Source organism: Schistocerca cancellata, chromosome 3 (assembly GCF_023864275.1).
Source record: "Schistocerca cancellata isolate TAMUIC-IGC-003103 chromosome 3, iqSchCanc2.1, whole genome shotgun sequence".
NCBI classification, from domain to species: Eukaryota; Metazoa; Arthropoda; class Insecta; order Orthoptera; family Acrididae; genus Schistocerca; species Schistocerca cancellata.
In genome coordinates this window covers 263,865,883-263,892,138 of record NC_064628.1, presented here as the reverse complement: position 1 = coordinate 263,892,138, position 26,256 = coordinate 263,865,883, and the positions used below count along the sequence as shown (strand labels likewise).

Sequence of the window (26,256 nt, the reverse complement as noted above, 5' to 3'; positions counted from 1 at the left end):
TGTCGCTTGTCACAACAGGATAATGAAAATCTGGAATCTCTTTTCACAGAGGACGAAATCCGACTGGCGGTCCACAGTGCAAAGAAAGGGAAGTCACCAGGACCCGACGGTCTCAGCGCTGAGTTTTACCAGCGTTACTGGAACCTCCTCGGTCCGACATTCCTCCAGATAGCGAATGGACTCTGGCACCTGGAAGTTATCCCCAAGGCATTTACGGAAGGTATCATCCTGCCCTTACCGAAAAAAGGGAACAGCAGGAAGGTCGAAAACATGCGACCCATCACACTCCTGAATGCCGATTTCAAAATCATCACCAGATCGATTAAGCTAAGGATGCAAACCGTTATGCACAAGGTTTTGGGCAGTTACCAGTACAGTGCAGTGCAAGGCCGAAGTGCAATTTCAGCAGCCTGCGATTTGAGGGACATCATCTGTTCGTATGCTGTAACCAAAGGACAGGGCGCTCTGATCTTTCTAGATTTTGAGAAGGCTTATGACCGTGTACGTCATGACTTCCTCTTTAAAAGCATGAAGAAACTAGGATTTGGACTTCATATCATAGAATTAATTCGCAAACTTACTACAAACGCCTCCTCACGGATTCTCATTAATGGCCATTTTACAAAAGAAGTTTCCATTGAGCAATCCGTCCGCCAAGGATGCCCTCTGTCAATGATTTTGTACGCCATTGCAGTGGAGCCGCTACTGAACAACTTGGCGCATAGCGGGATCGGACTTAGCGTCGAGTCTGTCACTATCCCATGCATTGCGTATGCTGACGATATATGCGTAACTGTGTCATCATCGCAACAACTTCTGTCAGCGGAAACTCTTTTACAAACATTCACGTTTCTTTCAGGTGCCATACTCAACAGAACTAAAACCACAGCTTTGCAGATCGGTGGCGGTATCGGAGACATATCCCATGTTACCTGGTGCAAGGTCAAGGATTCTCACACAACCCTCGGTGTTACCTTTGAGGCCAAACCAGACAAGTTCCTGACGAAGAACTGGTCACACATGCTTAATAAATTACGTGCTGCTTTGATACTTCACTCCGACCGTGACTTGAACATACTACAGAAAGTTAAGACCATCGAGATCGCCATCACGAGCAAGATGACTTATTTGGCGCAAATTCTTCCAATCTCCGACCATCTAGCCAAGAGTATACAACAAGCGTTATGTTGGTTTCTTTTTAGGGGGCACATTTTCAAAGTTCAATTCGATACCTTAACCTTACCTTCGTTCAAAGGTGGCCTTAACCTCATTAAAGTACACAAAAAATGTGTCACCCTGCTCCTAAATCGCATCAGGAAGGATTTCCGTACCCGGAGGACCAGTATCATCACAAACCTCATTCAGCGGTGGAAGCCTCATAGCCTTGACCCACCCGTTAATATCGCCGGCATTCCACTTTGTTACCGACATGTGCGACTGTACTACATGGAAATGAGCTACATTCGACACAACATCGTCGATAACGGAAGCCTGACGAACAGGAAGCTTTATGGCCTTCTCACGACAACAAACCACAGGAATCGTCTCGAAGAAAAACATCCACATACACATTGGAGTATAGTATGGCGGAATGTGCACAGCGACGTGTTACCGTCACGCGTCATAGCCGACTGGTATCTAACAGTCAACGATAAAGTAGCAACGAATGAAAAGCTACATAAAATTGGCCTTCATCCAACGCCCAACTGTGACGCATGCGGAAGGGTCGATACGCTTCTTCATAGGTTCACGTGCGGACATGCAGCTGAAATTACTACATTTCTTCGTCAACGATTGTCGGTGATAGACCGTACGACACCCTGTGGTGTAGATCCTTTAGAGATCTTTCAGCCACAAAAACTGAGATATCCACGAGCCAAAAACAACGCTGCAACGTGGATCATGGGCCACACAGCATCGTTTATTATGCAGAATAGGCATGCTACTTTCCTCGACTATTATTCTTACATAGAAATTGAACACTTTAAAATGAGACAACATTGTGACTACAGGAGGATATTTGAAAATATGCTGAACATCATAATTAACGGCTCAATGCTTCAAATACAATATTCCGGATCGCAGAGTTTGCCAGTGACCTGTATGTATGAATCCCATTTGTTTCCTGGGACTTCAGTACTTGTCGGCAATATACGATATTATTCAGATGCTCACTAATACAGAAGGCATTTTTTCTTTCCCATTTTCGTTTTCACATTTCCTTTCTCTCGCAGAGCAGCGGAGCAACTTACCTTCACCTATGAAGTGATAGTCCTTTGTGCACCACAAAAATTTCTGTTTACTATTTGGACCAAAAAATAAATAAATAAATAAAAATAAAAAAAAAATAAATAAAAAAATAAAAAAAATCAAATAAAAAAAATCAAATAAAAAAAAGGCCCCAAGAAGACATTTCATTTCTTATATTGCGCTACGGCGCCCTAGAGAAAAATAAAGAATAAAAAAAAATAAGAGAGAAGAAAAAAAAAGAAAAAAAAAAAAAAAAAAAAAAGTGGTTAAGGCGTCTGCCTTGAAATCAGATTCCCTCTGGGAGCGTAGGTTCGAGTCCTGCCGACTGCGAAAATTTTCTCGCTCTCAAAAGGCGGACGTTGAGCTGCATCCTAGCAGTTGCGTCACTACTAAGCACGTGGGTCACCAGCAATGTGCAGTGTTATTTGATCGAGGGCGCAGCGTTACAGTCGCCCCCAGAAGCCGCAGCTCATCTCCTAGTCTCACAGCCGTCCACCAGGTGTTAGTACAAGTGTCGCCTCACTGGGCAGTGCAGATGTGTCCATTTTAGCTTGCAGACGATGACGTGTAGCAATTTATGAGCTAACGCAAGTCGAATGTTTTACCGTGTGTATCTGCTAGATACTGCCTCTCATATGGTGGAGAGGCTCACTCCTTCTTGTGTCTCGTTCTCTGCACACGAGTTGCCCCTGGCATCGATATAGCACGTGTTTTCTAGCGTCAGCGTGGCGTCACGTCAAGTCAGCGAATTCAATATCACACGAATCGAGTCGACATGTTTGCTTGTTACGATGACGGAAGCTGAAGAAATGTGTGTGGAACTTCACTGCATCGGCTGCTCGCCCTTCAGCGTCCCTATGTCTTATCAGACGAAGGTGACTGTGAAATTGGCAACGAGGCACAAATTAACGAACACATGCAAATGGCAACCTTCGACGTCAGCCGAAATAGCTCAGTTGGGAGAGCGTTAGACTGAAGATCTAAAGGTCCCTGGTTCGATCCCGGGTTTCGGCAGGTATTCGTTTTCATGCGACGCCAATGGAATTACTCTGCGTTTGTGATAATGCAACTACCGCTGACAACAAAACTGACCCTCTCCTGTAGCTGTTCTGGTTGTCTATTGCATGCCATAAGAAGAACTTACTAGACAACTAACTCCCTTAGAAGCAAAAGAATTAAAAATATCCTACCGACTGCATTCCTTTTTCTGTGTCAGGTGGTGAAGAACGTCTTCAACGGAACCGTGAAATGAGCGAAAGCGTGGGAAACATTGCATTCGAAATGCTTGTGAATTTTCCAATTGCCCAGTGAGTGTCGACAAAACACGTAAATTCTCTGCTCCAACGTATGAGACGTAACAACTGGTACAATTTGTTGTTGCATCGTGTGTCAGCAGTCTTCGATAGTGTGTTACGGGCTTAGCGCGATAAGTTTGTAGACAGCATTTAGGCGACGTTTTATTAGTAACGGCCCCATGCAGTGATTGCACAACAGTAAAGGACATGAGTCAATGTATAGTTGTGCATCGTGGGAGGTTTTGCAGCCTTGTGTGAGCCCGGATAGCTCAGTCGGTAGAGCATTAGGCTTTTAACCTAAGGGTCCAGGGTTCAAATCCCTGTCCGGGCGGAAATTTTAATACTTTGGTAGCGATTCGTCTGGTAGCGGTGGAAACGCTACGGAAAATAATGCAGCTACGCCGTTTTCTGACACCACAGTGTTTTAAACGGTAGCAGTTGCATGTGTCGAGAGAACACCGCGCTAACGGCAGTCGTGGCCGAGTGGTTAAGGCGTCTGACTCGAAATCAGATTCCCTCTGGGAGCGTAGGTTCGAATCCTACCGGCTGCGTGCGATTTTGCGTAAAGAGGAGCAAACGTTTTCGCACACATGTTACATGCGTGGGCGAATGCGGGTGCAACCAGTGATGCCATTCTCAACAAGACGAAAATTTACGTTTTAAGAATACTGAGTTTTCGCGACGACAGCTACTTACTGTGCCTTTCGGTTCACCTCGCACTGACGCTGGGACTGCAGAAAGCCGTCGCTGAGATGGTGAGTACACAGATGTGCTCGAAAGTGTTGGACAGAGCGGACATTTCATTTTCTTTTTAAGAATCGCAATTTCAATCATTCGAGTGCGGCAAAAGCAGTGGTGCAGCGTTTTTTTTTCTTTTCTTAAGATCTCGCAGCTGCTTGGAGGTATGTCCATCGTTTTAAGACGACAGAAAACTAGCGTCAGCGGTACGTCAGTGGGAAGTCGGTGAAGTCGCCATTGGAGCCATAAGTCAGTAATTACGACATGCGAAACACTCGCACACCACGCAGCTGTACGATAATGCTCGTGCGTGGGCCCGCATAGCTGAGTCGGTAGAGCGCTAGGTTTTCAACCAAAGGGTCCTGGGCTCAAGTCCCTGTCTGGGCGAAAATTAGTACACTTTCGTAACGGCTAATGGAAACCCTACAGCAAAGAGTGAGGCCACGCCGTTTTCTGCCATCAGATTGCTTCTAAAGATGGCGGCTTCACTTGTCGGGAGTCGCTTCCGCCACCGGCAGTCGTGGCCGAGTGGTTAAGGCGTCTGACTTGAAATCAGATTCACTCTGGGAGCGTAGGTTCGAGTCCTGCCGACTGCGAAAATTTTCTCGCTCTCAAAAGGCGGACGTTGAGCTGCATCCTAGCAGTTGCGTCACTACTAAACACGTGGGTCACCAGCAATGTGCAGTGTTATTTGATCGAGGGCGCAGCGTTACAGTCGCCCCCAGAAGCCGCAGCTCATCTCCTAGTCTCACAGCCGTCCACCAGGTGTTAGTACAAGTGTCGCCTCACTGGGCAGTGCAGATGTGTCCATTTTAGCTTGCAGACGATGACGTGTAGCAATTTATGAGCTAACGCAAGTCGAATGTTTTACCGTGTGTATCTGCTAGATACTGCCTCTCATATGGTGGAGAGGCTCACTCCTTCTTGTGTCTCGTTCTCTGCACACGAGTTGCCCCTGGCATCGATATAGCACGTGTTTTCTAGCGTCAGCGTGGCGTCACGTCAAGTCAGCGAATTCAATATCACACGAATCGAGTCGACATGTTTGCTTGTTACGATGACGGAAGCTGAAGAAATGTGTGTGGAACTTCACTGCATCGGCTGCTCGCCCTTCAGCGTCCCTATGTCTTATCAGACGAAGGTGACTGTGAAATTGGCAACGAGGCACAAATTAACGAACACATGCAAATGGCAACCTTCGACGTCAGCCGAAATAGCTCAGTTGGGAGAGCGTTAGACTGAAGATCTAAAGGTCCCTGGTTCGATCCCGGGTTTCGGCAGGTATTCGTTTTCATGCGACGCCAATGGAATTACTCTGCGTTTGTGATAATGCAACTACCGCTGACAACAAAACTGACCCTCTCCTGTAGCTGTTCTGGTTGTCTATTGCATGCCATAAGAAGAACTTACTAGACAACTAACTCCCTTAGAAGCAAAAGAATTAAAAATATCCTACCGACTGCATTCCTTTTTCTGTGTCAGGTGGTGAAGAACGTCTTCAACGGAACCGTGAAATGAGCGAAAGCGTGGGAAACATTGCATTCGAAATGCTTGTGAATTTTCCAATTGCCCAGTGAGTGTCGACAAAACACGTAAATTCTCTGCTCCAACGTATGAGACGTAACAACTGGTACAATTTGTTGTTGCATCGTGTGTCAGCAGTCTTCGATAGTGTGTTACGGGCTTAGCGCGATAAGTTTGTAGACAGCATTTAGGCGACGTTTTATTAGTAACGGCCCCATGCAGCGATTGCACAACAGTAAAGGACATGAGTCAATGTATAGTTGTGCATCGTGGGAGGTTTTGCAGCCTTGTGTGAGCCCGGATAGCTCAGTCGGTAGAGCATTAGGCTTTTAACCTAAGGGTCCAGGGTTCAAGTCCCTGTCCGGGCGGAAATTTTAATACTTTGGTAGCGATTCGTCTGGTAGCGGTGGAAACGCTACGGAAAATAATGCAGCTACGCCGTTTTCTGACACCACAGTGTTTTAAACGGTAGCAGTTGCATGTGTCGAGAGAACACCGCGCTAACGGCAGTCGTGGCCGAGTGGTTAAGGCGTCTGACTCGAAATCAGATTCCCTCTGGGAGCGTAGGTTCGAATCCTACCGGCTGCGTGCGATTTTGCGTAAAGAGGAGCAAACGTTTTCGCACACATGTTACATGCGTGGGCGAATGCGGGTGCAACCAGTGATGCCATTCTCAACAAGACGAAAATTTACGTTTTAAGAATACTGAGTTTTCGCGACGACAGCTACTTACTGTGCCTTTCGGTTCACCTCGCACTGACGCTGGGACTGCAGAAAGCCGTCGCTGAGATGGTGAGCACACAGATGTGCTCGAAAGTGTTGGACAGAGCGGACATTTCATTTTCTTTTTAAGAATCGCAATTTCAATCATTCGAGTGCGGCAAAAGCAGTGGTGCAGCGTTTCTTTTTCTTTTCTTAAGATCTCGCAGCTGCTTGGAGGTATGTCCATCGTTTTAAGACGACAGAAAACTAGCGTCAGCGGTACGTCAGTGGGAAGTCGGTGAAGTCGCCATTGGAGCCATAAGTCAGTAATTACGACATGCGAAACACTCGCACACCACGCAGCTGTACGATAATGCTCGTGCGTGGGCCCGCATAGCTGAGTCGGTAGAGCGTTAGGTTTTCAACCAAAGGGTCCTGGGCTCAAGTCCCTGTCTGGGCGAAAATTAGTACACTTTCGTAACGGCTAATGGAAACCCTACAGCAAAGAGTGAGGCCACGCCGTTTTCTGCCATCAGATTGCTTCTAAAGATGGCGGCTTCACTTGTCGGGAGTCGCTTCCGCCACCGGCAGTCGTGGCCGAGTGGTTAAGGCGTCTGACTTGAAATCAGATTCCCTCTGGGAGCGTAGGTTCGAGTCCTGCCGATTGCGAAAATTTTCTCGCTCTCAAAAGGCGGACGTTGAGGTGCATCCTAGCAGTTGCGTCACTACTAAACACGTGGGTCACCAGCAATGTGCAGTGTTATTTGATCGAGGGCGCAGCGTTACAGTCGCCCCCAGAAGCCGCAGCTCATCTCCTAGTCTCACAGCCGTCCACCAGGTGTTAGTACAAGTGTCGCCTCACTGGGCAGTGCAGATGTGTCCATTTTAGCTTGCAGACGATGACGTGTAGCAATTTATGAGCTAACGCAAGTCGAATGTTTTACCGTGTGTATCTGCTAGATACTGCCTCTCATATGGTGGAGAGGCTCACTCCTTCTTGTGTCTCGTTCTCTGCACACGAGTTGCCCCTGGCATCGATATAGCACGTGTTTTCTAGCGTCAGCGTGGCGTCACGTCAAGTCAGCGAATTCAATATCACACGAATCGAGTCGACATGTTTGCTTGTTACGATGACGGAAGCTGAAGAAATGTGTGTGGAACTTCACTGCATCGGCTGCTCGCCCTTCAGCGTCCCTATGTCTTATCAGACGAAGGTGACTGTGAAATTGGCAACGAGGCACAAATTAACGAACACATGCAAATTGCAATCTTCGACGTCAGCCGAAATAGCTCAGTTGGGAGAGCGTTAGACTGAAGATCTAAAGGTCCCTGGTTCGATCCCGGGTTTCGGCAGGTATTCGTTTTCATGCGACGCCAATGGAATTACTCTGCGTTTGTGATAATGCAACTACCGCTGACAACAAAACTGACCCTCTCCTGTAGCTGTTCTGGTTGTCTATTGCATGCCATAAGAAGAACTTACTAGACAACTAACTCCCTTAGAAGCAAAAGAATTAAAAATATCCTACCGACTGCATTCCTTTTTCTGTGTCAGGTGGTGAAGAACGTCTTCAACGGAACCGTGAAATGAGCGAAAGCGTGGGAAACATTGCATTCGAAATGCTTGTGAATTTTCCAATTGCCCAGTGAGTGTCGACAAAACACGTAAATTCTCTGCTCCAACGTATGAGACGTAACAACTGGTACAATTTGTTGTTGCATCGTGTGTCAGCAGTCTTCGATAGTGTGTTACGGGCTTAGCGCGATAAGTTTGTAGACAGCATTTAGGCGACGTTTTATTAGTAACGGCCCCATGCAGCGATTGCACAACAGTAAAGGACATGAGTCAATGTATAGTTGTGCATCGTGGGAGGTTTTGCAGCCTTGTGTGAGCCCGGATAGCTCAGTCGGTAGAGCGTTAGGCTTTTAACCTAAGGGTCCAGGGTTCAAGTCCCTGTCCGGGCGGAAATTTTAATACTTTGGTAGCGATTCGTCTGGTAGCGGTGGAAACGCTACGGAAAATAATGCAGCTACGCCGTTTTCTGACACCACAGTGTTTTAAACGGTAGCAGTTGCATGTGTCGAGAGAACACCGCGCTAACGGCAGTCGTGGCCGAGTGGTTAAGGCGTCTGACTCGAAATCAGATTCCCTCTGGGAGCGTAGGTTCGAATCCTACCGGCTGCGTGCGATTTTGCGTAAAGAGGAGCAAACGTTTTCGCACACATGTTACATGCGTGGGCGAATGCGGGTGCAACCAGTGATGCCATTCTCAACAAGACGAAAATTTACGTTTTAAGAATACTGAGTTTTCGCGACGACAGCTACTTACTGTGCCTTTCGGTTCACCTCGCACTGACGCTGGGACTGCAGAAAGCCGTCGCTGAGATGGTGAGCACACAGATGTGCTCGAAAGTGTTGGACAGAGCGGACATTTCATTTTCTTTTTAAGAATCGCAATTTCAATCATTCGAGTGCGGCAAAAGCAGTGGTGCAGCGTTTTTTTTTTTCTTTTCTTAAGATCTCGCAGCTGCTTGGAGGTATGTCCATCGTTTTAAGACGACAGAAAACTATCGTCAGCGGTACGTCAGTGGGAAGTCGGTGAAGTCGCCATTGGAGCCATAAGTCAGTAATTACGACATGCGAAACACTCGCACACCACGCAGCTGTACGATAATGCTCGTGCGTGGGCCCGCATAGCTGAGTCGGTAGAGCGTTAGGTTTTCAACCAAAGGGTCCTGGGCTCAAGTCCCTGTCTGGGCGAAAATTAGTACACTTTCGTAACGGCTAATGGAAACCCTACAGCAAAGAGTGAGGCCACGCCGTTTTCTGCCATCAGATTGCTTCTAAAGATGGCGGCTTCACTTGTCGGGAGTCGCTTCCGCCACCGGCAGTCGTGGCCGAGTGGTTAAGGCGTCTGACTTGAAATCAGATTCCCTCTGGGAGCGTAGGTTCGAGTCCTGCCGACTGCGAAAATTTTCTCGCTCTCAAAAGGCGGACGTTGAGCTGCATCCTAGCAGTTGCGTCACTACTAAACACGTGGGTCACCAGCAATGTGCAGTGTTATTTGATCGAGGGCGCAGCGTTACAGTCGCCCCCAGAAGCCGCAGCTCATCTCCTAGTCTCACAGCCGTCCACCAGGTGTTAGTACAAGTGTCGCCTCACTGGGCAGTGCAGATGTGTCCATTTTAGCTTGCAGACGATGACGTGTAGCAATTTATGAGCTAACGCAAGTCGAATGTTTTACCGTGTGTATCTGCTAGATACTGCCTCTCATATGGTGGAGAGGCTCACTCCTTCTTGTGTCTCGTTCTCTGCACACGAGTTGCCCCTGGCATCGATATAGCACGTGTTTTCTAGCGTCAGCGTGGCGTCACGTCAAGTCAGCGAATTCAATATCACACGAATCGAGTCGACATGTTTGCTTGTTACGATGACGGAAGCTGAAGAAATGTGTGTGGAACTTCACTGCATCGGCTGCTCGCCCTTCAGCGTCCCTATGTCTTATCAGACGAAGGTGACTGTGAAATTGGCAACGAGGCACAAATTAACGAACACATGCAAATGGCAACCTTCGACGTCAGCCGAAATAGCTCAGTTGGGAGAGCGTTAGACTGAAGATCTAAAGGTCCCTGGTTCGATCCCGGGTTTCGGCAGGTATTCGTTTTCATGCGACGCCAATGGAATTACTCTGCGTTTGTGATAATGCAACTACCGCTGACAACAAAACTGACCCTCTCCTGTAGCTGTTCTGGTTGTCTATTGCATGCCATAAGAAGAACTTACTAGACAACTAACTCCCTTAGAAGCAAAAGAATTAAAAATATCCTACCGACTGCATTCCTTTTTCTGTGTCAGGTGGTGAAGAACGTCTTCAACGGAACCGTGAAATGAGCGAAAGCGTGGGAAACATTGCATTCGAAATGCTTGTGAATTTTCCAATTGCCCAGTGAGTGTCGACAAAACACGTAAATTCTCTGCTCCAACGTATGAGACGTAACAACTGGTACAATTTGTTGTTGCATCGTGTGTCAGCAGTCTTCGATAGTGTGTTACGGGCTTAGCGCGATAAGTTTGTAGACAGCATTTAGGCGACGTTTTATTAGTAACGGCCCCATGCAGCGATTGCACAACAGTAAAGGACATGAGTCAATGTATAGTTGTGTATCGTGGGCGGTTTTGCAGCCTTGTGTGAGCCCGGATAGCTCAGTCGGTAGAGCATTAGGCTTTTAACCTAAGGGTCCAGGGTTCAAGTCCCTGTCCGGGCGGAAATTTTAATACTTTGGTAGCGATTCGTCTGGTAGCGGTGGAAACGCTACGGAAAATAATGCAGCTACGCCGTTTTCTGACACCACAGTGTTTTAAACGGTAGCAGTTGCATGTGTCGAGAGAACACCGCGCTAACGGCAGTCGTGGCCGAGTGGTTAAGGCGTCTGACTCGAAATCAGATTCCCTCTGGGAGCGTAGGTTCGAATCCTACCGGCTGCGTGCGATTTTGCGTAAAGAGGAGCAAACGTTTTCGCACACATGTGACATGCGTGGGCGAATGCGGGTGCAACCAGTGATGCCATTCTCAACAAGACGAAAATTTACGTTTTAAGAATACTGAGTTTTCGCGACGACAGCTACTTACTGTGCCTTTCGGTTCACCTCGCACTGACGCTGGGACTGCAGAAAGCCGTCGCTGAGATGGTGAGTACACAGATGTGCTCGAAAGTGTTGGACAGAGCGGACATTTCATTTTCTTTTTAAGAATCGCAATTTCAATCATTCGAGTGCGGCAAAAGCAGTGGTCAGCGTTTTTTTTTCTTTTCTTAAGATCTCGCAGCTGCTTGGAGGTATGTCCATCGTTTTAAGACGACAGAAAACTAGCGTCAGCGGTGCGTCAGTGGGATGTGCTGGCAATGGAATCACTACACAAAAGAGTGAGGCCATGCGACTCCCTGCCAACAGATTGCTTTTAAAGGTGGAAATTTTACTTGTCGAGAGACGCTTCTGCGACGCAGTCGATGCCGAGCGGTTAGTTTCGGCTCAGCCGCAGTCGCGTGCGGACCTTAGCCAGCGTTCCGTTGTGGAGCATTTGTTTATTTCTTATATTTCATTTGTTTAATTACAGTCTCCATTCGTGTGTCTGCGTATCAGTGTTCATTTAGGAGTATTTAGTGATACATGCAGTTGACCCTGTGGGGTTGATTCGCAAAAAGGTTCCGATGATACCGCGGAAAAACGCCCTGCAATTTTAGTTCGACGAGGATACCCGAGCTGTTCGACCTACTTCACTGGAAATTCATACCTGGATTGTCGACACGTTTCGAATCACCAGCGATCAGGTCCGCACTGCGTATTACGATACGGATTTGTACTGTTTCTTCGTCAAGCTGCTGAATCCTGTACTGCTGGAACGGATACTTCTGCAATTTGGCGGTAGCCTGGAATTTCAACACCGAGATGACACAGTGAGTACCGTCCAAGTTTCAAGCGCCGACATAGAGTATAAACATGTACGTATATTTAACCTCCCTCCAGAAGTAGAACACTGTTATTTAAAGGAAGCCTTAATGCCATATGGTAAAATCAAAAGTATTCGGCTTGAAAAGTGGTCTAGTCTTCATAAACTTCAGTGTTACAGTGGAGTTCGGTCCGTTGAAATGCAGGTTAAGCGAAATATCCCTTCCCGGATCATGATTTGCGGGTACAGGGTACAAGTGAAGTATCCCGGTCAGATTTCCACTTGTTATTATTGTAATGAGAGTTTCCACATGCGCGACGAGTGTCCGAAACGTGTAACCGTAGTTAAAGCCACCCCCCAGCAACGGCGTAAGCTGATGTTAGCTGACATGGTAACTGCTCATCCGATAGTAGCCAACACTCTCCCAGGGCCTTCCGTTACCGAAAATGAGAAAGGACCGTCCACCCGGCCAGAATTTCCTCCACTACCTAGTTAACTAGACGGTGATCGTAACCCTTTGCAATCCGTCCTACCTTCCGTCACCAACAAGAGACGGAAGTCTTGTGATTCGAGTGGTAGTGACGATGACACGCATGAAACAGCTCCGAGTACGAAATCAGACCTCGCAACACCGACGGAAAGTGTACTCATAGCTAATACAACTCCTTCGATTTCTACGAACCAAAGTCAGACTTTCGAGGCCGCACTGAGAATTGCAGAATCTCATATCGACACCCCCGGGATAACAAGGCCGCCCAGCAGTGTTAGTGACGTCACACTAAGCGGCCCATAGCCGACACAGCAGTCCACGGACACCTCCGTACAGACGCGCCTGATGCTAACGATCTTCTGTCCGTCGTACAGAAAGGAGCGAACTATAATTCGAACCAAAGACCAAATTATATATATTCTTGTAAACAGCATAAAGGTTCATAACGAAATACCGATTGCATATACGGGCAGGAATAAGTTTAATCGATTGAGGAACTTTGCCACTATTTTATAATTGTCAGAACACTATTTAGCTTTAAAACTCGCATACAGGTGGTGATAGATGCCAACTGACAGCAGGACTTAACATTTTCAAGCTATTACACTGAAAGTAAATTATCTTAAACAGTGTCATACATAGCAAAACCCTCACAACTTTCGTTTACAATAAGGTAACAAGAGTTCGCTTTATCTCATAAAACACATGACTATTGTGAATTTACTCATATGTTCATGGTGACAGCTCTTTTCAAGAATTTTTACAAGTGTATCCCCAGTAATAAAGAATGGAAACAAAAGATAGATATCAAATATTCTCCTTTTAACATAGACATCACTGAACACAAGATTCTGTCTTGCACTGTGATACTAAGGAACTGCTCTTTCCTTTAAGAAAAGCCTAAAGATTCATAACGAAATACCCATTACGGGGAGGAATAGGTTCTAGAACTCCTCTGAAAATTGTTTATCTTCAGTACCAGAACGAACATCAAATTGTCAGGTTTTCTAAATAGAAAAGCGCTTTGTTAGTAACAGACAGCAATAATGAGACTTGCAGTTGGTGATTTCTACGTGGAAAAGCAAATAAGCTGTAGAGAGATTGAAAATGGTAAGTAAAGAGAGCCTCAGCCTTTTGCCTGACAATTTGAAGTTCTCTGCTATTGAAGATACACTTCTTGAAACAATATTAAAAATGTTATGAAAGGTAAGGAAATGAAAAACAACCAAGTGCTGAGGCTCTCTTTACTTACCATTTTCAATCTCTCTACAGCTTATTTCCTTTTCCACGTAGAAATCACCAACTGCAAGTCTCATTATTGCTGTCTGTTACTAACAAAGTGCTTTTCTATTTAGAAAACCTGACAATTTGATGTTCGTTCTGGTATTGAAGATAAACAATTTTCAGAGGAGTTCTAGAACCTATTCCTGCCCGTAATGGGTATTTCGTTATGAATCTTTGGGCTTTTCTTAAAGGAAAGAGCAGTTCCTTAGTATCACAGTGCAAGACAGAATCTTGTGTTCAGTGATGTCTATGTTAAAAGGATAATATTTGATATCTATCTTTTGTTTCCATTCTTTATTACTGGGGATACACTTGTAAAAATTCTTGAAAAGAGCTGTCACCATGAACATATGAGTAAATTCACAATAGTCATGTGTTTTATGAGATAAAGCGAACTCTTGTTACCTTATTGTAAACGAAAGTTGTGAGGGTTTTGCTATGTATGACAGTGTTTAAGATAATTTACTTTCAGTGTAATAGCTTGAAAATGTTAAGTCCTGCTGTCAGTTGGCATCTGTCGCCAACTGTATGCGAGTTTTAAAGCTAAATAGTGTTCTGACAATTATAAAATAGTGGCAAAGTTCCTCAATCGATTAAACTTATTCTGCTCGTATATGTAATCGGTATTTCGTTATGAACCTTTATGCTATTTACAAGAATATATATAATTTGGTCTTTGGTTCGAATTATACTTCGCTCCTTCCTGTATGACGGACAGAAGATCGTTAGCATCAGGCGTGTCTGTACGGAGGTGTCCGTGGACTGCTGCGTCGGCTATGGGCCGCTTAGTGTGACGTTACTAACACTGCTGGGCGGCCTTGTTATCCCGGGGGTGTCGTCTCATATCGAGCCTACTACACCGTCCGCTCCCCAGTCCCGCTTCCCAGCGTCAGCAGAGGACGACGCGTCGCCCGTTGTCAGCACATCCGCAGAGGAAGTGAGTGTATGTCAACAACTCGTGTCGCGGGGAAACTAGCGCGAGGCAACCGACGACAACAACGACCCTGTTTGCAAACAGCCTGATGTAAACGTTGCAGACAAACGTATGGAACTTGACAGTGGTAACGGAGATTCGCGAGACTGTACTGGCGATGACGCGTACAGTGTTAATACTACTCCTGAGAATCCGGATCAGGATATCCGTCCCCCTCTTTCGACGGGGCCCCCTACTGAGAAATTAATCCATAGTGGGAGGAACAAAAAGAAGGCACGTCCGAATGTCAATGTCCCACGTAATAAGGCTCACACTAAAGATCCCGCAGCCGATCATGCCGTTAGTCATGAACCAGACCCCAAACTTGCGTCAAAAATGGACTGGTTTGATGACACTGATGATCCGATCAGTCTGCTGTAATTCTTACAGTTAGATTTTACAAGCCTATAAACTGCTGACCGTAAACGTTAACAAGATCGGATCTCCTGTGAAACTCGCTAAGCTCAGACAATACATCTATGAATCAGAGGCTGACATTGTCTTTTTACAAGCAGTTTTAACCCCCAATATTATAGTACCAGGTAGAAAATGTAGCCCCTGAACTGCACACGGGTACGGCTATATTAGTCCGGGAAGGAATCCCCATAACGGGGATAGAAAAACTCGACTCTGGTCGGGGCATTGGTGGCAAAATTTTTGATCTTACCTTTGTCAATGTATATGCACCTTCCAGCAGTGCGAACAAGTCGGCACGCAGTGCATTCTTTAAGGAAGATATAATCTATCTGCTCAGACACAATCCGCCTAATTTAGTTCTCGGTGGAGATTTTAACTGTGCCTTGCACCCAAAAGACCAGAGGCCTAATTATAATTACTGTCAAGAGCTCCATGACCTTGTCACTATAACCCGCCTCCAGGATACGTGGGAATTATCTCACTCTACTTTTGTGGCATTCACTTTCTTTACCAACGTCTCAAGCAGCCAACTTGATCGATTTTATGTATCGCAGCACCTGAGCGGGAGGGTTGCAGGCTCTGACGTAATCCCAGCTCCGTTTTATGACCACTGCGCACATGCAGTGATATTAACCATGCATAAGCAACCCACAATCCGCTTTCGAGGGCAGTGGATGTTAAACATTTCGCACCTCCGGGACGTAGAGCTTGAAGAAGTTGTCAGGACAACGTGGGCACACAGTTTACGATCTCTCAATAGATTGCGAACAAAACTCGAATGGTGGACATATGTTGCAAAACCTACGTTGAGACGATCCTTAATTTCGTACTGCATACAAAAAACAAAGGACCAAAAAAGGACGACAGAGTTTTACTACTCCGTGCTACGAGAAATGTATGCAAGTAACAATGCAACACATGCTCACCCAACTGAAATACGTAAGATCAAAGCACAACTCGTTAGTATTAAGCGCAAGCAACTGCAAGGACTAAAAATCAAATCGAAAGTGAAGTCGGTTAGCGAAGGGGAAGCGACGTCACTATTCAGTCTTAACAAACATCGTGCCAATCGTGTCCGCACATTTATTGACACAGTGACAGCAGTAACCGATGAGCAATTGGTGCATCAAAAAGATATCGTGCAGGAATTTCACCGTTACTTTGAAACTATGTATTCTGAAGTTCCGACCGACGACACCTTGGTAACGGAAATGGTTCAGACACTCGCTTGTGCCGGTACAGCAGAGGAGAATGTGGACTTTTTGGCGGACTTTGATGCTGACAGTGTTTTAGACATCATCGCTCAATCACCAGCACACTCTAACATTCTGCGTGGTGTCCGTTTGTTCTAAACTTTCGCGCAACGACGGCCTGAGCGTGTTTTTTAGGGAATTGACTAGTTTGAACCTGGGACCTGTTGCTGGTAAGGAGACGCCAGACCACACATAACATGTAGAGTTCAGAAGACTTCAGTGACACTCGCTTGTGCCGGTACAGCAGAGGAGAATGTGGACTTTTTGGCGGACTTTGATGCTGACAGTGTTTTAGACATCATCGCTCAATCACCAGCACACTCTAACATTCTGCGTGGTGTCCGTTTGTTCTAAACTTTCGCGCAACGACGGCCTGAGCGTGTTTTTTAGGGAATTGACTAGTTTGAACCTGGGACCTGTTGCTGGTAAGGAGACGCCAGACCACACATAACATGTAGAGTTCAGAAGACTTCAGTGAGACTAGCAATGATATTTTTTTTTTGGTCATCAGTCTACTGACTGGTTTGATGCGGCCCGCCGGCCGCGGTGGTCTCGCGGTTCTAGGCGCGCCGTCCGGGGAACCGTGCGACTGCTACGGTCGCAGGTTCGAATCCTGCCTCGGGCATGGATGTGTGTGATGTCCTTAGGTTAGTTAGGTTTAAGTAGTTCTAAGTTCTAGGGGACTGATGACCACAGTTGTTAAGTCCCATAGTGCTCAGAGCCATTTGAACCATTTGATGCGGCCCGCCACGAATTCCTTTCCTGTGCTAACCTCTTCATCTCAGTCCGCCGCTCGTGGTCTCGCGGTAGCGTTCTCGCTTCCCGAGCACGGGGTCCCGGGTTCGATTCCCGGCGGGGTCAGGGGTTTTCACCTGCCTCGAGATGACTGGGTGTTTGTGTTGTCCTCATCATTTCATCATCATCCAGGAAAGTGGCGAAATTGGACAGAGCAAAGATTGGGTAATTGTACGGGCGCTGATAACCACGCAGTTGAGCGCCCCACAAACCAACCATCATCATCATCTTCATCTCAGAGTAGCACTTGCAACCTATGTCCTCAATTATTTACTTGACATATTCCAATCTCTGTCTTCCTCTACAGTTTTTGCCCTCTACAGCTCCCTCTAGTACCATGGAAGTCATTCCCTCATGTCTTAGCAGATGTCCTACCATCCTGTCCCTTCTCCTTATCAGTGTTTTCCACATATTCCTTTCCTCTCCGATTCTGCGTAGAACCTCCTCATTCCTTACCTTATCACTCCACCTAATTTTCAACATTCGTCTATAGTACCACATCTCAAATGCTTCGATTCTCTTCTGTTCCGGTTTTCCCACAGTCCATGTTTCACTACCATACAATGCTGTACTCCAGACGTACATCCTCAGAAATTTATTCCTCAAATTAAGGCCGGTATTTGATATTAGTAGACTTCTCTTGGCCAGAAATGCCTTTTTTGCCATAGCGAGTCTGCTTTTGATGTCCTCCTTGCTCCGTCCGTCATTGGTTATTTTACTGCCTAGGTAGCAGAATTCCTTAACTTCATTGACTTCGTGACCATCAATCCTGATGTTAAGTTTCTCGCTGTTCTCATTTCTACTACTTCTCATTACCTTCGTCTTTCTCCGATTTACTCTCAAACCATACTGTGTACTCATTAGACTGTTCATTCCGTTCAGCAGATCATTTAATTCTTCTTCACTTTCACTCAGGATAGCAATGTCATCAGCGAATCGTATCATTGATATCCTTTCACCTTGTATTTTAATTCCACTCCTGAACCTTTCTTTTATTTCCATCATTGCTTCCTCGATGTACAGATTGAAGAGTAGGGGCGAAAGGCTACAGCCTTGTCTTACACCCTTCTTAATATGAGCACTTCGTTCTTGATCGTCCACTCTTATTATTCCCTCTTGGTTGTTGTACATGTTGTATATGACCCGTCACTCCCTATAGCTTACCCCTGCTTTTTTCAGAATCTCGAACAGGTTGCACCATTTTATATTGTCGAACTTTTTTCCAGGTCGACAAATCCTATGAAAGTGTCTTGATTTTTCTTTGGCCTTGCTTCCATTATTAGCTGTAACGTCAGAATTGCCTCTCTCGTCCCTTTACTTTTCCTAAAGCCAAACTGATCGTCACCTAGCGCATTCTCAATTTTCTTTTCCATTCTTCTGTATATTATTCTTGTAAGCAGCTTCGATGCATGAGCTGTTAAGCTGATTGTGCGATAATCCTCGCACTTGTCAGCTCTTGCCGTCTTCGGAATTGTGTGGATGATGCTTTTCCGAAAGTCAGGTGGTATATCGTCAGACTCATATATTCTACACACCAACGTGAATAGTCATTTTGTTGCCACTTCCCCCAATGATTTTAGAAATTCTGATGGAATGTTATCTATCCCTTCTGCCTTATTTGACCGTAAGTCCTCCAAAGCTCTTTTAAATTCCGATTCTAATACTGGATCCCCTATCTCTTCTAAATCGACTCCTGTTTCTTCTTCTATCACATCAGACAAATCTTCACCCTCATAGAGGCTTTCAATGTATTCTTTCCACCTATCTGCTCTCTCCTCTGTATTTAACAGTGGAATTCCCGTTGCACTCTTAATGTTACCACCGTTGCTTTTAATGTCACCAAAGGTTGTTTTGACTTCCTGTATGCTGAGTCTGTCCTTCCGACAATCATATCTTTTTCGATGTCTTCACATTTTTCCTGCAGCCATTTCGTCTTAGCTTCCCTGCACTTCCTATTTATTTCATTCCTCAGCGACTTGTATTTCTGTATTCCTGAATTTCCCGGAACATGTTTGTACTTCCTCCTTTCATCACTTAACCGAAGTATTTCTTCTGTTACCCATGGTTTCTTCGCAACTACCTTCTTTGTGCCTATGTTTTCCTTCCCAACTTATATAATGATATAACCAAATACTTAATGATTTCAGCGTCAGCTCCACTGCACTCCCTGTAAAAGAATCTTAATACTAACTAAATTTAGTGGAAGGGGTTCAAGGCTTTCCTATTTTTAGTTAGCTGGTAAAATAACGTCGAAAAAGCAGTTAAGTTTACCATTGGAAATTTTATTCTACTCACAAAACATTGTTTATAAATTGCACTATTGATAAAAGGAAATATTTTAATACAGGATGATAAAAACCAACTGCATACAACAAAAATGTGAACGAATATTCCCTGAGTGGGTTTCCAAGTTATACAATGGATTGAAGGATGACCTATGCCATATCACATCTATAATCTAGGTTTAAATTAAGTTTCACAAAAGAGAAAACTATCAAAATGGTCTACAGTGACCCTCAATTATCTTTAATTACTTATCTAACTTGTCGTAAATTACAGTGGCTGATGTGGCTTCTCAATAATTATATAACAGAAAAATCATCGCGTTTCAGATTTTAACTTATGTAGCAAATGTTAATACTATGAGCTTCAATTGACGATCGATACTAGTATTACGTAAAAAGGGGATGTAACAGAGGAGACGTCTGCAGTTCCGAGTGAAGCCATATGCGCTCAAAAATGCGGCATCGCGTGCGTTCATTACCTTGTCGGTGTTCGTCAGGGGGCGGCGGGCGGCACAGCTCCACGCACCTCGCCGTCTCGGAAGCAACTCAACTCCCAACTTCTCCTTTCCACAATTTACCGAAGTTGGTTAAAAAAAACTATCTGGCTGTGTTTTCATCTGACCAATCAGGGTCTCAATGTTAACCTTAAGCTCTGCCTACAAAAATTCTGTCTGTCCAATGAGAAACGTTATACTTTTCATGGTGGGGCAATGTTTTTAACGTTTGCAATGTAACAGAGACGCGAAAAAGTCTCACGCTAAAACTTGCAGCTGGTGTGGCCCTTTAAGTGTTATCGTAAGATCTATACTGTTCTTCTGGAGGGCTCTATCTTTTAACATGGGCTGGGGGGTGGTCCTGGTGGTTGGCTGGCGACGTGGGTGTCCGTCCCTTATCGTAGGGCCTTCTAGCTTAACACGGTTCTGCTCTCGGCTTCTGTTCTCGTTTCTTCCCTCGGAACTGTGTCTGTTTCACGGTGGGAAGATATGACATCATTTAGGCGTTCTTGTGTTAGTCTGTGGTATTCCATTTGCTCACTCGTTGATCGTATTACTTTGGTTAATTTAATGTCAGGATTTATTCGGAGCTATGTGACATACTGCCGGATTTGCTTGTCATGTCAGGGTTTTCATGGAAGGTGTTGGATTTGCCTGACACCTTACAACACAAATCCCCTGGACCTGATGGTCTTCCTAAAGAGTTTTATTACAAGTTCTGGCATATTATTGGCAACATTTTCACAGATATGTTAAATGAAATCATTCATGGACATGGACTACCTGCCGAGCTGAAAGAGGGAAAAGTAGTCCTCATACCGGAACAGCAAGGACATCACAGATCTGACTACTTCCGGCCCATAATGTTATTAAATTTTGATTGGTGCAAATGGCTCTGAGCACTATGGGACTCAACATCTTAGGTCATAAGTCCCCTAGAACTTAGAACTACTTAAACCTAACTAACCTAAGGACATCACACACACCCATGCCCGAGGCAGGATTCGAACCTGTGACCGTAGCAGTCCCGCGGTTCCGGACTGCAGCGCCAGAACCGCTAGACCACCGCGGCCGGCAAATTTTGATTATAAAACTATCGCCAGGGCAGTTAATTGTAGGCTGACGCCTATAACAACAAAAGTCATCCACCAGCACCAGTCGTGTCTTCTGGACACGACTATAATGACCACGGCGGCAGAAATCAGGGATGTTGTAACGCCGGAAATGCATATCCTCCTATTTCCATCTATTGCACTATAAATTTGTTTTCCTTATTTTTGTTACCTGAATATATGACATTTCTGTGTCTTTACATATTGTAATTGTTTTACTACTTTTATATATATATTTATACATTTATGTCGATGTATAATTGGTTTGTTTCGTAAATATTATTTGTATTTTTACGCTGGGTCTTGCCTAGGGAAAACTGCTATCGAACGATTACATCGATCGGTCGTGTGAAGAATCAAAGTGTGTAGGATCTTTGGCAGTGTTAACTCTGCCGCGTGGAGCGCGGGCTGAGCAGGGAGAGTCTGGCTGGGGTAGTGCAGTGGAGCAGGTGTGTTGTGTGACGCTCCCGCGAGTTGCCGCGCTTTCGGGGTTGGGCAGAATGTAATTGCGCTCGACTTGCTATGATAGTTTCTGACATGGTGTCGCGGACGGGAAGCATTAGCTGTCGCACATCAAGAGCCCGTTTCGCTTGGTGACCGTGTCGAGAAGAAGGCGCGCCAACATCCAGCTTCTGCAACAGCGACGGCTGACAATGAGTGACTGTCGCCACCTCCTCGATCGACGGCTTCAAACCTTCAATCAACCAACAAGGAAGACTGGAAGCACGTAAAGTTTTAGAACTGTATGGCAGACCTCAGCTTTTCAAACTGTACCATTTTTGTAACTATAATTACAGCAACTTAGCATGAACATTTGTTGATCATTGTCCCAATTGCATTACCAAGCAGGGTCCCTTCCTTTTCCGGAATGAACCCGAGTGTCGTTGAAATTCAAACGCCAGCATTAAAGTAATATTATAGCATTTCACTGCTTTAATTTCAAAGTTCAGTTAAAGTATTCATAGCTGGCTACAATATTTAGATTAGACAAGCACAAATTAAGAGTGCGAGTTTTGTTACCGTATTTTAGCTTACCTGTGACTGCATCTCAGCTTGGTACGTACTAAATTTTACTATTGTTAATTGTTCAGAATCATTTAATTCAAGTTCAAAGTTAAATCTCTTATTTCTGAATTGCGTAGATTCAAGTAGCTTTTGAAATGATTGTTGAGGTAGTCCAAGACTAACCGTATTTTACTGAATTTCGATGTGCTTCAGAAAGAAAGCTCACTATTAACTTCAGTCACTAAATTAACTTTAGATTTTCCGGTTTTATTAATTCTTTTGCTAAATTAAGTCAGAGTGTAGCGAAATTTATTACTTCTGACAAACTTTCAGTTTTCACACTACACGTGTCAACCTTCAGTTGCCATGCTTCTAGTGCTAATTATATGTGTAATAACCTTTCTTTTTCAGTTACTATGGTAATTGTCCTTAGGACTGGCGACCGTAATTTCCCCCAAATCTCAAATATCTAATTACCGCTAGTTAATTGTTAACGTAATGGCCTCACATTTACTTTCTTTATTAACTTTACCCCTTTTCAAAATTAATTTCCACCAGTTTCATTTGCATTTTTCCTTTCATTTAGATATAAACCTTTCCTCCCTCTTTACTGACAGTCTAACTTCGGTGACAATTGCTTTTCCCAAATTTCCATTAGGTACATGCGGTTTAATTTTTCACTGTCATCAAGGTCGATAAGTGAGGGGGAGGTTACAATGTCATATCGATCGCTGCATCAACATCTATAACGGGTGCCTTACTGTTTGTTGACTTTTCTAAGGCATTTGGTAGAGTCAATCATACGTATCTTCTGCGAGTCAAGCAACGCATTGGTCTGGCCGACGGAGCAGTTCAAGTTCTTCAGAACATTACCACCGGTATTACAGCCAGGATTTCCGTAAACGGACAACTGACGAAAGCCATACCACTCAGGAGAGGGGTTCCACAAGGCAGCCCACTCTCAATGATGCGCTTTGCCTTCTCGTTAGAACCTTTCCTCATCCGACTGCAGAAAAGCTTAACGGGTCTCTCTTTGCTGGGTGCGTCTTTCGCTGTCAGGGCGTATGCCGATGATGTTGCGGTCCTGATTCGCTGTGACGACGAAGTTGCATCTACTAAAAGGGAGACTGACGAGTACTGCAAGGCATCGGGTGCGCAGATAAATGAAGGGAAAAGTAAGATAATTCCCCTGCGGGGGTTTGACAACTTGCAGATACCATGGGCCCAGACAATTCAGACTCATAAAACACTTGGTTTTATCATTGACAGAAACCCACTCAAGATGGCGGCCGCAAATTTGAGAGCGATAGCGACAAGCGTGCAGGGTCTGCTCATAGAAAGCAACTGGCGGGCTGTGTCCTTGCTTGAAAAAATCAAGGTTGTTAATATATGTGTGTTTTCCAAAGCTTTTTACATGGCCCAAATATTCCCTGTACCCAAATTACAGGCCAGGAAGATGTTACAACTCGCAACCAGATTTGCGTGGAAAGGAAACATCTTTAAGCTGACGCCCAGTACCATCACCAAATCCAGATCAGAAGGAGGGTTAGGGCTGACTGACATTCAAATCAAGGCCACTGCTCTGTTCCTGAAACGAACCTCACAAATAGTATATAATAATCCACAGAACATAACTGCCAAACTCTTCCAGATATTCCGTGCGGACAGTACAACGCCGCCAGTCGACATATACCAAATACCTTTCGAACTCAAGCATGTCCGTGAATTTTACATTGAAGCAAGTTACGTAGGTGCAGCTCCCTTGCGGTGACCCTATGTAACTGCTAAGGACACAATGCAGAAACTGCATAGGTGGACTCTCCCCTGCACCATTGAAACCAAATATCCATGTTGTAACTGGAAGGCAGTATGGAAGAACATCAGCCTGACTCTAGATGAATTGGAAGTCGCCTCAACGTGGTACCAAGTGGTTCACAACACGATCGCCCGGAATGAAAAATTATATAGAATAGGAATACACACCACTGATAAATGTCAGAAGTGTGGCCTCGTTGACACGTTGTTACACAGATTCACCTGCTGCGGCCGTCCGCAACATTGGCGATGGGTCCAACAAAAACTTGCCCTCCTATCGCGAAGCTCGGTCTCTATTTATACCCCTGCCGTCCTCACGAAGCCGGAAGAGCACTTCTACCCAATTAAGAAGAACAACACCGTGATGTGGCTCCTGGCTAATTATACCCACTACACAGTCACAAGCCGCCAGGAAGACGACGAGTTCGTCAGTTATATGACTTACATGCAGACAGCATACTGGAGGGTAAAACAGATACAGAACCGCAAGAACAATTTTGGAAATATGATGGATATCATGTTGGAAAAGCAAGGAGTTGCTTAGCCACAAAACTCAAAGGCTGTGTGGCTAACAATACATTGCCTTGAGAGTAGTTGAGTTTCTGGGTCAATGACCGTCACATTCAACGCTTGCCTTTGTTGCTGCAGACGCTTTTGGTTTCTTTTGCGACGAAGCAATTATGTGTTAATATTTTCTTGTTCTTTTGATTTGACAGACATGAATATATGATGTTCTTTTTTTTCAAAAAAAAGGTAGAGCGTTCACAAACAAAAGAAGAAAACGAAAGTTATTTTCAATTAATTGTGAGTGGTGGCAGGCATGAGGGCGGCATCGTGGCCAGGCCTCCAATTACTTGACCACTGCCCTCGTTGCCGCCACCTGCCTGACACACGCCAGCACGCCATTTGAGGTGGCACACTGTTCCATATTTTAAAACAAAATAAATAAATAAATAAATGAATGAATGAAAACGAAAGAAGACTAAAAAAAGCGGTCTAAGTCGCCAGACTCATAGAAAGTGATAAAAAACAAAAGAAAAATAAATAAATAAAATAAAAAAACAAAAAAAGAGGTCCATGGATCGAAACCACGCTCTACTAAAATTATTCTTTTCCTTGGGTGCATCGTGCTTGATCATTAAGCCTGGGGTGCGCTGATTCAGCGTCAAAAGCAAACCGTGTAAAAAAAAAAAGAAAAGAGAAAAAGAAAGAAAAGTAGCTAGGATACCTGGCTTTCACCCATTAGGAACGGGTTCGATTCCCGGCACCGATATGGAATTTTTTCGAAACAAATCACGACAAGTTTTGACCCTGCGAAATGCTGTTTCACGTCCTCCTCGCATTATAGCTACTGTTACATAAACGTCAACTGAAAAAAAAGTGATTAAGACGTCTGACTTGAAATCAGATTCCTTGTGGGAGCGTAGGTTCGAGTCCTGCCGACTGCGAAAATTTTCTCGCTCTCAGAAGATGGACGTTCAGCTGCATCCTAGTGGTTGCGTCACTACTAAACACGTGGGTCGCCAGCAATGTGCAGTGTTATTTGATCCAGGGCGCAGCGTTACAGTCGCGCCCAGAAGCCGCAGCTCATCTCCTCGTCTCACAGCCGTCCACCAGGCGTCAGTACAAGTGTCGCCTCTCTGGGCAGTGCAGATGTGTCCATTTTAGCTTGCAGACGATGACGTGCAGCAAGTCAAATGTTTTACCGTGTGTATCTGCTAGATACTGCCTCTTATACAGAGGAGAGGCTCGCTCCTTCTTGTGTCTCGTTCTCTGCACACGAGTTGCACGTGGCATCGATATAGCACAGGTTTTCTAGCGTCAGCGAAGTCATTATTACATTAATCGAGTCGACATGTTTGCTTGTTCCGATGATGGAAGCAGAAGAAATGTGTGTGGTACTTCACTGCATCGGCTGCTCGCCTTTCAGCGTCCTGTGTCTTATCAGACAAAGATGACGGTGAAATTGGCGACGAGGCAGGAGTTAACGAAGACATGCAAAAGAGCAATCGTCCGCGTCAGTCGAAATAGCTCAGTTGGGAGAGCGTTAGACTGAAGATCTAAATGTCCCTGGTTCGATCCCGGGGTTCGGCACGCCTTCGTTTAGAAGGTGACGACAATGGAATTGCTCTGCGTTTGTGACACTGTAACTACCGCCGAGAACAAAAGTGACTCCCTCCTGTAGCTGTTCTCGTTGTGTAGTGCTTGCCATAAGAGGAACATAGTAGGCAACTGCCTGAGAAGCAAAAAAATAAAGTCCTACCCACTGCGTTCTGTTTTTTGTGTCAGGAGGTGAAGAACGTCTCCAACGGAACCGAGAAATGAGCGAAAACGTGGGAAACATTGCACTCGAAATGCTTGTGAATTTAACAATTGC

The 26,256-nt window shown here is 45.1% G+C and overlaps 16 non-coding genes across 16 annotated transcripts; all 16 read left to right on the top strand.

The window, feature by feature from the left end:
- The first annotated feature begins 3,191 nt into the window (after window positions 1-3,191).
- Window positions 3,192-3,264, top strand: Trnaf-gaa (transfer RNA phenylalanine (anticodon GAA)). The gene has a single exon. It is a non-coding gene; the product is annotated as a tRNA-Phe (tRNA).
- Window positions 3,265-3,803: 539 nt separating this feature from the next.
- Trnak-uuu (transfer RNA lysine (anticodon UUU)) lies at window positions 3,804-3,876 on the top strand. The gene has a single exon. It is a non-coding gene; the product is annotated as a tRNA-Lys (tRNA).
- Window positions 3,877-4,014: 138 nt separating this feature from the next.
- Window positions 4,015-4,096, top strand: Trnas-cga (transfer RNA serine (anticodon CGA)). The gene has a single exon. It is a non-coding gene; the product is annotated as a tRNA-Ser (tRNA).
- A 701-nt stretch (window positions 4,097-4,797) lies between these two features.
- Window positions 4,798-4,879, top strand: Trnas-uga (transfer RNA serine (anticodon UGA)). Its single transcript has one exon. It is a non-coding gene; the product is annotated as a tRNA-Ser (tRNA).
- A 611-nt stretch (window positions 4,880-5,490) lies between these two features.
- On the top strand, window positions 5,491-5,563 carry Trnaf-gaa (transfer RNA phenylalanine (anticodon GAA)). The gene has a single exon. It is a non-coding gene; the product is annotated as a tRNA-Phe (tRNA).
- A 539-nt stretch (window positions 5,564-6,102) lies between these two features.
- Window positions 6,103-6,175, top strand: Trnak-uuu (transfer RNA lysine (anticodon UUU)). The gene has a single exon. It is a non-coding gene; the product is annotated as a tRNA-Lys (tRNA).
- Window positions 6,176-6,313: 138 nt separating this feature from the next.
- Trnas-cga (transfer RNA serine (anticodon CGA)) lies at window positions 6,314-6,395 on the top strand. The gene has a single exon. It is a non-coding gene; the product is annotated as a tRNA-Ser (tRNA).
- Window positions 6,396-7,096: 701 nt separating this feature from the next.
- Window positions 7,097-7,178, top strand: Trnas-uga (transfer RNA serine (anticodon UGA)). Its single transcript has one exon. It is a non-coding gene; the product is annotated as a tRNA-Ser (tRNA).
- A 611-nt stretch (window positions 7,179-7,789) lies between these two features.
- Trnaf-gaa (transfer RNA phenylalanine (anticodon GAA)) lies at window positions 7,790-7,862 on the top strand. Its single transcript has one exon. It is a non-coding gene; the product is annotated as a tRNA-Phe (tRNA).
- A 539-nt stretch (window positions 7,863-8,401) lies between these two features.
- On the top strand, window positions 8,402-8,474 carry Trnak-uuu (transfer RNA lysine (anticodon UUU)). Its single transcript has one exon. It is a non-coding gene; the product is annotated as a tRNA-Lys (tRNA).
- Window positions 8,475-8,612: 138 nt separating this feature from the next.
- Window positions 8,613-8,694, top strand: Trnas-cga (transfer RNA serine (anticodon CGA)). Its single transcript has one exon. It is a non-coding gene; the product is annotated as a tRNA-Ser (tRNA).
- A 703-nt stretch (window positions 8,695-9,397) lies between these two features.
- Window positions 9,398-9,479, top strand: Trnas-uga (transfer RNA serine (anticodon UGA)). The gene has a single exon. It is a non-coding gene; the product is annotated as a tRNA-Ser (tRNA).
- A 611-nt stretch (window positions 9,480-10,090) lies between these two features.
- Trnaf-gaa (transfer RNA phenylalanine (anticodon GAA)) lies at window positions 10,091-10,163 on the top strand. The gene has a single exon. It is a non-coding gene; the product is annotated as a tRNA-Phe (tRNA).
- A 539-nt stretch (window positions 10,164-10,702) lies between these two features.
- Window positions 10,703-10,775, top strand: Trnak-uuu (transfer RNA lysine (anticodon UUU)). The gene has a single exon. It is a non-coding gene; the product is annotated as a tRNA-Lys (tRNA).
- Window positions 10,776-10,913: 138 nt separating this feature from the next.
- Trnas-cga (transfer RNA serine (anticodon CGA)) lies at window positions 10,914-10,995 on the top strand. The gene has a single exon. It is a non-coding gene; the product is annotated as a tRNA-Ser (tRNA).
- Window positions 10,996-25,900: 14,905 nt separating this feature from the next.
- Window positions 25,901-25,973, top strand: Trnaf-gaa (transfer RNA phenylalanine (anticodon GAA)). Its single transcript has one exon. It is a non-coding gene; the product is annotated as a tRNA-Phe (tRNA).
- The last annotated feature ends 283 nt before the right edge of the window (window positions 25,974-26,256 follow it).